Genomic DNA, 9,320 nt, shown 5'->3' with positions numbered 1-9,320 from the left:
TGTTTTCATGTTAATCGATTAAAGCTTCTCTTAATCGATTAACTGACATATTTTTAGTTAAGATGTTAATTGGTAAACTACCTATATGTTATGCTTATCAAATATACATGTTTTACCTTTATGTTATGCCTAAAATGCACAAATAACATGTATGATTAATGCATGAACATATAATAAACTAGATGACATGTCTCATATAAATGATATGATAATTTTTAGAATTTGTGAGATTCGCATATAGGTTTACCTAACCTAGACTCAATAATTAAGACGCATCTAAGACTCTAGTCTAGACATGAAGCTCTTGAATCTTTGGAATGTTAATTTCTTGAGTTGTCTTTAAGCTTTCACTAAGTCTTTTGTCTTCATCAAAACATAGGCAAGCTTAAGTGCTATTTGGACACATTGCACTTTCATATTGTTCTATTTTGAACTTGTGCTGTAACAATTGTGTTGCAATTAAAGACTTTGGATTGATCTCACTAAAGAATAAAGAAGGATTAATTGGAAATAGACATGTTTGAGATCACATTGCATGAAATTTCCATGTCACTCATCCATATTTGATCTATGTCATTAAGTATATTAATATGGTGATGATCGTGGTCGAGTCACATTTGAATGTAATGAAGGTCGCAGTGGTTTCATAGTTGATATAGGAGATGAACCATATTTTTTTAAGGAGAAGTCTAAATATAAATAACATACGGATGCGCGCCTAATGAATATGTGATATAATTGTTTTCAGGAAAAATATGAAGCCCAAGTGGGAGATTGTTAGAAGTTTATAAATTGTAATTAAGGTGTGGATCATATACTTAATACTATTATATCAGCTATTTATTTTGGGGTTACAAAATAAGCGATCTAATTAATGACAACCTAAAAGACTTCTGAAACTGATAACAAATATGGACTTAATGAGTGAATATCCAAACAGTTGACTTATAAGGGATAATGAGAACCCTATAAGTTAACACATAAAGAACGGTTATGGTCCCCAAGACACCAAATCACAAATAGTTTTCACCCCTCCCGATCAGAGAGAAAATGAAGGTCCCAAAAGGAATTCAGGATTTGGTTGAGGAAGATCATCATACCAAAACTCTCAAAAGGTATATCAAATGAGTATATCAAAGAACATGGATTCATAGATTCAGGTATGACTTTGTATCCTTGTTTTATATTATGTGTGAAAATCATGAGATTCCATATCCTAGGATTGGTATTTCACCAATCATCAGAAAATATCTAACATTCCAACCTTCATATTGTTGAACTTCGTCGTAATGGCGAGGGGGTTGGTGTGTCTAGAATAACCCCCACATAGTCGCGATCATCAAATGAGATTGTAGGGGCATGCTTGCCACTTGCTGGTGGAAGGTTGCCTGGTCTAGCTGCTATGTGCATGATTTGTCGAATGTGTCTTTTCTGAGCCGACAGAGATGTGCCGCCTGCCATAAACTTATAGATATGGTGTTGACGTCTTGTTGAATATGTTTTTGGGAGTGAGAATTTCTTGGTTGGTGGTGGTCACCAAGGTGTAGGTAAGCCACAAACAGTGCAAATATTCTTTGGTCTTGAGAAGGTGGAGTGTGAATGTACGAAAACTAGTATGGAATCTTTTACTATCGCCTGAGAGATGCTTGAGAGCGCCAGAGGAGATACTTGAATAGATTATTTGATAATCAAGTCAGTATATCATAGAGATATAAAATGCATGATAGTGAGAGTATAAGAGATATAATGATATCAAGAGATAGAGCATAAGCAAGTGACAGAGTAACTGTAAGTAAGTAAACTTCCTTAAGGGGGAATCCTCTATATATAGTGGAGGTAAATGAAATATTCCTTTGTAGATGACATGGACCTAGCTGATCGAGAAACCTTGTTGGACCTGCTCCAAACAAGCATAAGTTACTTTTCTTATGTTAGGCGGCTCTATTAGATTCGTACTCTATGGATAGTAGACTTACTGTGTGTAACATATCAAGTAACTGTATTGTAGTTTCATCTTGTCGTCTTACCGAAAGTATTGTAGTGTGTAATAGAATGCGGCTTGTAGAAAAGGTATGCTCTTTTCAGATAATGTGACAGTCTTGTGTATGTGGTGTAGTAGTAAGTTACCAGAGGTGGTCCCCATGTTATTTTGTTGCCACTATTCGATGTACAATTCATTCGTCTAGATATCAGGTTGTCCAGTCAGGGTCCAAGAAGGTTGGGTGTGGATTCATCTTGTTCGGTTTTGGGTGGATGGTTGTTAGTATTGTCCAGTCCTGACATGTCATATATAGAGTGGGATGGAACAAAGTTCATGCGGTTAACATGATAATAAAGACAAGATTATTAAAATTTCAAGGCTCATCGTAATTTGAAATTAATAAATCATTATTTTGTTCAACCTTTAGTGTTTAGTTTTATATAATCTAAAATATCAATTTTGCACAAGAGTTTTTATAAAAAGGTAAATTTCTATTCTTTACGTGCTAAGCATCTAAGAATGACTACGAATCATTATTATTTTGGAAGAAATGTTATGAAGACATATATATAGGTTTAAGTAAGATTTCCAACAACAATATTATATATTCTTTTTCTTTGGATTCAAGGAAAATATTTTTGACCAATATATATTCCAAAGGTAAGTAGAAGTTTATGCTTATCTTTTGATTTTGTATTTTGATGATATCTTGCTCACAACTAATGATATTGACCTCTTGTATGTGACTAAGATATTTCTCCATATCGATTTTAAAATAAAAATATATAAGTGAGACAATTATTATGATTGGTATAAAAATATTTCATAATAGATCACAACAATTATTAGATTTGTCTTAAAAGACATATATAAATAAAGTTTTATAGAGGTCGAGAACGAAAGTTTATGATACATGTTCTAACTCATAATGAAGACCAATTTAGTATCACAAAATGTTCTAAAGTAAGTTGGAAACTAATTTTATTCGCATCTATTGTTTGTATAGAGAGGACAAATAAGAACATACTTATATAAGGAATGTATTGTCACCATAGGTTAGTGGAAAGTTGAACATGTTCCAGTTTTGAGACTATAGTTCAAACAAATTTGCTTGTGGAACTTTTGTTTCAGGGTTTGAGTTAAGTGAACATTATTACCAAACCACTAAAACATTATTGTAATGACTACTCAGTAGTGAATGAAAAAAACACTCTAAGGGTTTTAGATGTATGGATTGATGTATCTTGTCATTAACGATTTTTAGAAACAAAAAGTGATAATATAATATATATTAGCATAAATATCATGATCTCTTATCCAATGAGAAAAGGAATGTTTCCCTAAACATTTTATGAGCATGTAGAAAGAATGAGTACTTCTGGACATCACTAAAGAGAATCTATTATGATTGTTTTGGCTTGTGTAATACTCAAAGCTTAATTATAAATGTTATTTTTGACATTTCTTGTTTATAATTGGTATACATTGTTGGATTGAATATTGACAACACAAGTAAGTGTCACATTGAAGATATTAAAGTTGGACCATAATCTTCATTAAGTACCATATTAAGTATAAATGTTAGCGTTATGGTACATAGAAGAGATTATGTCAAAAATAGTGATGTACATGTACCATGATTTACATTAATTGTCTACATAATCGATGTTACGTGAAATCATTGTGACAATGATTTAACATTATATTTATAATTGCGTTATATTTTCTTATTAAATCATAGATGTATTATGATATGGAACAAGTGAATGAATGCAATAATTGTGTCCCATATAATTGGTTAATAGTTAAATATATAATTAAATAGGTATTATGTGAAATGACATGACTATTTGGGAAGTCATCTTGCATAAAAGAAAGTGTCTAATGGAAGCACTTTGCTATACGCGGAAAATTAAGGATGTGACCCTTGCCCAATAATAAAATTTATTATACTCATTAATAATGTACTATTAAAAAATAAGTCAATAGAGAGAAACCAACGTTTTATGAATTATAAATATCAACATTAAATGAGAAATATATTTATTTAGAAGCAATACTACTACTCCAATTAAGACCTTGAGAACAATAAGCTTTCTATTACTTATTGATATCAAAATAAAAAGTTTTAGATCATGACATTATTAGATTTATAGTAGTTAATACATGTATATAAACTAGTGAAAGTCTACAATATATTATTATCGATATGTCTTTATTTCTTGACTTTAGTAATACTCCAAAATGAATTATCTCACGAACATAGATAACAAAAAATACATGCAATTTTGGATACTTACAAAAATATTCATAATTGGTACCCATAATAATTATTTGTGGGTTATCATGATACCAATCCCACAATTACTCTCATATTTATAAATTTATTTTTTAATTACTTTGAGATTATATATAATCGATTTTATGACTATTGATAATGAACTTTAGTGTTTGAATGACAAATTTATCACACATATACATATATATATATATATATATATATATTATTTATGTAATAATTATTTTTATGTACATTAAATATATAATAGATAGTTAAATTTGAAAACTATTGGATATCCATAAATACTTCCTACCCACACGAATACCGATGGACATGTTATGTACCAAAAAGTGTACCACTTCATGTGTCACTGTTTGTGATTAATTAAAAAATATTTAACTATTAAATTTTTAACTTGAATATAATTTTTTAACCAATCATAAACAGTGACATATGAAGTGATATATCTTTATGAAATAGCAAAGGTGCTTCCAACACATGCATATAGGTGCATGTACGAGTATACATTAGCCACATATGAGCCGTTACCATCCACAAATCTTAATTTTATCAGCAATGTCCAACACTGGATTCACCAAATCTAACCCACCTGAAGATTCCATTGTGTTTAAACAATGTGGGCTTGGCCCATCTTTGTGAATGGCACAACCCATTAAGGGAGAGTTTACAATTTGCATATTATCATTCGCATATACTCATCAAACTTATATAACCAATCAAACTAAAGGAAATCAAGCTGAACACAAAGGTAAACCACTAATAAATGCCTACATTTCCACTAAGGAGTTTGATGTATCTTCTCTTCCTTAATGGTGGGAATCATATTGCGTATCCATATTTTCTTTTCTTATTATAACTTGTAAGGAGGAAATAAGATAATGCGTATCACTCAATTTGATTACAATATTATAATTATGATGAACTTTTGCAATGTATTATCTAACAATTGCACGAGACCACATCAAGTCTTAATTATATAAGACAACGACAAATTCAAATTTTTTTTTAATCAAAATATAATTTACCTTCACAGCAACCATAATTTGCTTTCACAAAGATCACCATAAATGCAAGCACAACCGTAACTTTAAGGGACTGATATATTAGTATTACTATAATATGCTCCACTACACTATTTGGATTTTACTTAAATTTTATTACGATTATAATTTTAATTTGATTTGTTTCATCCATTTCCTTTGATTCAGTAAATTAACTGGGCTTCCTTACTCATTATTTCTGCTTCTATATTAGGCACCCACCATTTTATGGTTAATACCCTCACTCCATCTTAGTCGGAAAATCCTTAAAAGTTAGTTTGAAAGTTGAATTTTGGAAAAGAAAGAAGAAAAATGGAAGATTTGAGAGTCATTTCATAAGTGTTTTAATTATTCTCAAACATTTCATTTCTCTTTCTTCCTCTCCAAAATCTAACTCTCAGACTAGCTCTAAATATCATCCCTACCCGTGTATCCCACACTCTTTCCTTGGATAAAGCAAAATTTTCTACTTCTGACATTGTCTTGTCTGCTACTACAAAAGTTGTGCTTGGATAACCAAACTAGTAAGCATAAAAACTGTAGTTGTAACTTCCTTATTAGAAGTATAAACCAACCCAATAAAAATATATACTAGCTTATATTTTGCATCCTTCCTATAAAATGAGTAGTCTATAAAATGTTTTCAAATGAAAAATGGTTGTGTAGATGGGTGATTATCAGATATCTTCGAATATCGCGGTCATATATACCAAATTGAAATTGTATTAAAGTTAGGAGCTATCCTTTTCACTTCTAGAAACAGAACAAAAAACCATACATAACACAAATCCAAATTAAACACGACATTCCATATAATGAAGTAGCAAAGATCCCTTTCCGGTTTCCACATGTGTAGCATACATGTGGTATAGGGTATAGAATACTTATATTATACCAATATATAAGACAAAGGTTATATAACACCTTGTCTAAGATAGTTAATTTTTTGAAAAAAGGAGTCTTGGTTACGTAAAACCTCCCACTTGAGCTAACAACTCGGGGTTTCTGATCGGCCACGTAAATCTTTTATTTTATGAAGCTAATAGCATATATGTGTGATTATGTAATATATTCATAGATGAGGTTATTCAAACTATAAATATCTATTCATAGTAAGAATTTTTGGGTCGCATATATAATGTTTAAGTGTGGTTAAAGTAATTATTTTATATAGCCAAATTAAAGTAATCTAATTCACGTAAGGTATATGACTATAGATATAATTGTCATGGAAATCATTGTGTAGATACCTAAAGTCTTATTTCTATTTTTATGATGAGCAAAAATAAGAAAATTCAAAAGACATCACCCTTCATGAAAGGGAATGCATGTCTTATAAATAGGGGTTATAGTTCCCAATTATAGACACAACAAAATCAACTCTATTCTCTTCATCCCATTGGAAGGGGAACTAAAGACTAATGGTAGTCTACAATTGGAAGGTCAAATAACCTACATATTCTACTATGAACATGCATTTGCACACAAGGACATATGACATGAAGTTGATGGATACATGATGCTAATGATGATATAAAGTTCGTTCATCATATTTTCTATGAATATAACAAGGTACGCTTCCGCTCTAGTATTTTGTATATATTCTTGATGATTTGACATAAAAGATCTTGGCTATTCACCATCTTTAGTATGTAACATGTATATTTAAGTATATAAAGTCTCTCCCACCGATTAAAGTCTTCTATATATATTAAAGATTTTTTCTACATTCACATCTTTCATTCACTAACAATAATTTTTAGAGTAAATACACATTTTAGTCCCTCATATTTTTCGAACTTACCAGTTTAGTCAAAAAAGAAAAAACCTAAAATGGTGTCAAAAGTTTTCAAATGTGGTTCAAATTAGTCATTTTTAGCATGTTTTACAACACTTAATAGAGACTAGGTTGACCCAAAAAGAACTAATTTGACCTACATTTAAATTTTTTGGGAACTATTTTAGATGTTTTCTTTTGAAGAACTAAGAAGACCTATACAATCCTGGTGTCCTTAACTTCCCTCGGTTTGCACATTTGTCTCTTGAGTTTGTGCAATCAAAATTAAAGAAGAGTAAATATTTATTTTAGTTTCTTATGTTTTTTGACTTACCAATTTGGTCTTTCAAAACAATTGGAAACTCTAAAATGGTCCCATAAAAATTTAAATAGTGGTTAAATTTGTCTTTTTAACATGTTTTACAACATTTGATGAATACTATTAATTTGACCATAAATGACTAATTTGACTCATATTTAAAATTTTTGGAGACCAATTTTGTTTTTCAAAATTTGAGGATCAAACTAGTAAGATTAAAACATATAAATAACTAAAATGTGTATTTAGTCTTTAAACAATTCAATTAACTAAATCACTTTTAAGGTATTTTCTTATATTATCTAACCACACTCTTTCTTTTGGTCATGCATAAAATTAAGTTAAAGACAAAATTTCAAAATGTCATTATCCTAATTTTCAGCCTGCTCTCATAGTGACTAATATACGTAGAAGGAGGAATCGAAAAGTTCAATAGAATTTTGTACAAAAAGTTCAATTTTTATGCCGAGCTAGAGTATTACGACATTGATTTTGATATACAAGAATCAAAGTCTATTCAAGAAAGTGATGAATGGATGAGTGTTGTCTTGTGAAACCTCACCTATAAAGTAGTTAATTTATTCAACTTGTAGTCGCGCTACAGGATTCTGGCTTTACCGACTTTCTTTTTGGCTTTTGCATAATATTCTTCTTTTAAAGATGCATAATATTCCTTAAGGATCATGATACTTGGACATCAAATTATTGATAAATTGTTTTTAATAAAAACTTTGTAAATTTAAGCTTGGCAATGTTTTAAAAAGAATAAAATAATAATAGTAATAATAAAAAGAAACTATGAGGTCCTTATTTTAAATTTCAAGTTGTAATAGTTTACTTATTAGTAGCTTATAAACTATTACAACTTGAATAATGCTTAATTTGTTGGTTAATTGTATTGTTGGAGGACTTTTGCAAACCGTGTTTTAAACAATGTTGCTAAACAATATATTGACTGTACATATATCTTTACACTGTCAATTCATAGAGTAGTATATCCTTCCTCACAGACAATAAGGGCATGTATCCCAAACTCAGATCACATTTAGATTACTTATTGTCTCACCATTTAAAAATGTCATTTAAATAAAAAGAAATTTTCTAAAAACTGAAAAAATATATTTTATATTATATGATGTAATGTCATTAGCTATAAACCAAAACATATGAGCTTTTTAGGAGAGACTTCCCCACCTTCCCTCCATCTTACACCTCGAACTAGGATCTTTTGTTCCGAAATCTTTTTGTTCCCATGTTCCAAGCCAATCATATTTCACCAAATCACATAAAAATGTTATGTTATATTTTTTTTTAATTTTTTGTAGTATGTGTCAAATTTCTATTGGATTAAGACACAATGTGACACAGAAAAGTGGGACAGCTGATCCTCATTGACAAATGACAATTATTCATTGATACTCTTGTTAAATAATTGGCTTCAACTATTCAATAATTTAGTATAAGTATAATTATTAAGAGTTTAACAAATGTCGTAAAACAATGTTTAAGCAATAAATTAGAAAATAATACAGTGAATAACTAAGTTGGATACTTCTCAACAATAAAATATTAATTTTCAACATTAAAATATTAATTTTCAACATTAAAATATTAATTTTCAATCTCTGTTGTTTAGGCTAAAGTTTGTCACCTTTGAAAGATGAGTATTTTCCTCCACCTTCAAAACCATGACAGAGCAGCATAGAATCAGATTCAATAAAAATAGAATGAAATCTTCAATGTTCAATCATAACCCACATTACTACAGCTCAAAAACATTGATTTACAAGCTTTGATTCAGTTTGAACGCATTCGTTGGAGGAAGCTACCATGAAACACTAATTACACGGTTTTTAACAGAAATACACCATCATAGAGGCTAGTATATCTGCAAAAGACAC

The sequence above is a fragment of the Lupinus angustifolius genome, chromosome LG20, assembly GCF_001865875.1.
Source record: "Lupinus angustifolius cultivar Tanjil chromosome LG20, LupAngTanjil_v1.0, whole genome shotgun sequence".
Lineage (NCBI taxonomy): Eukaryota > Viridiplantae > Streptophyta > Magnoliopsida > Fabales > Fabaceae > Lupinus > Lupinus angustifolius.
The sequence above is the reverse complement of the archived record's forward strand: the minus strand, read 5'-3'. Positions refer to the sequence as shown.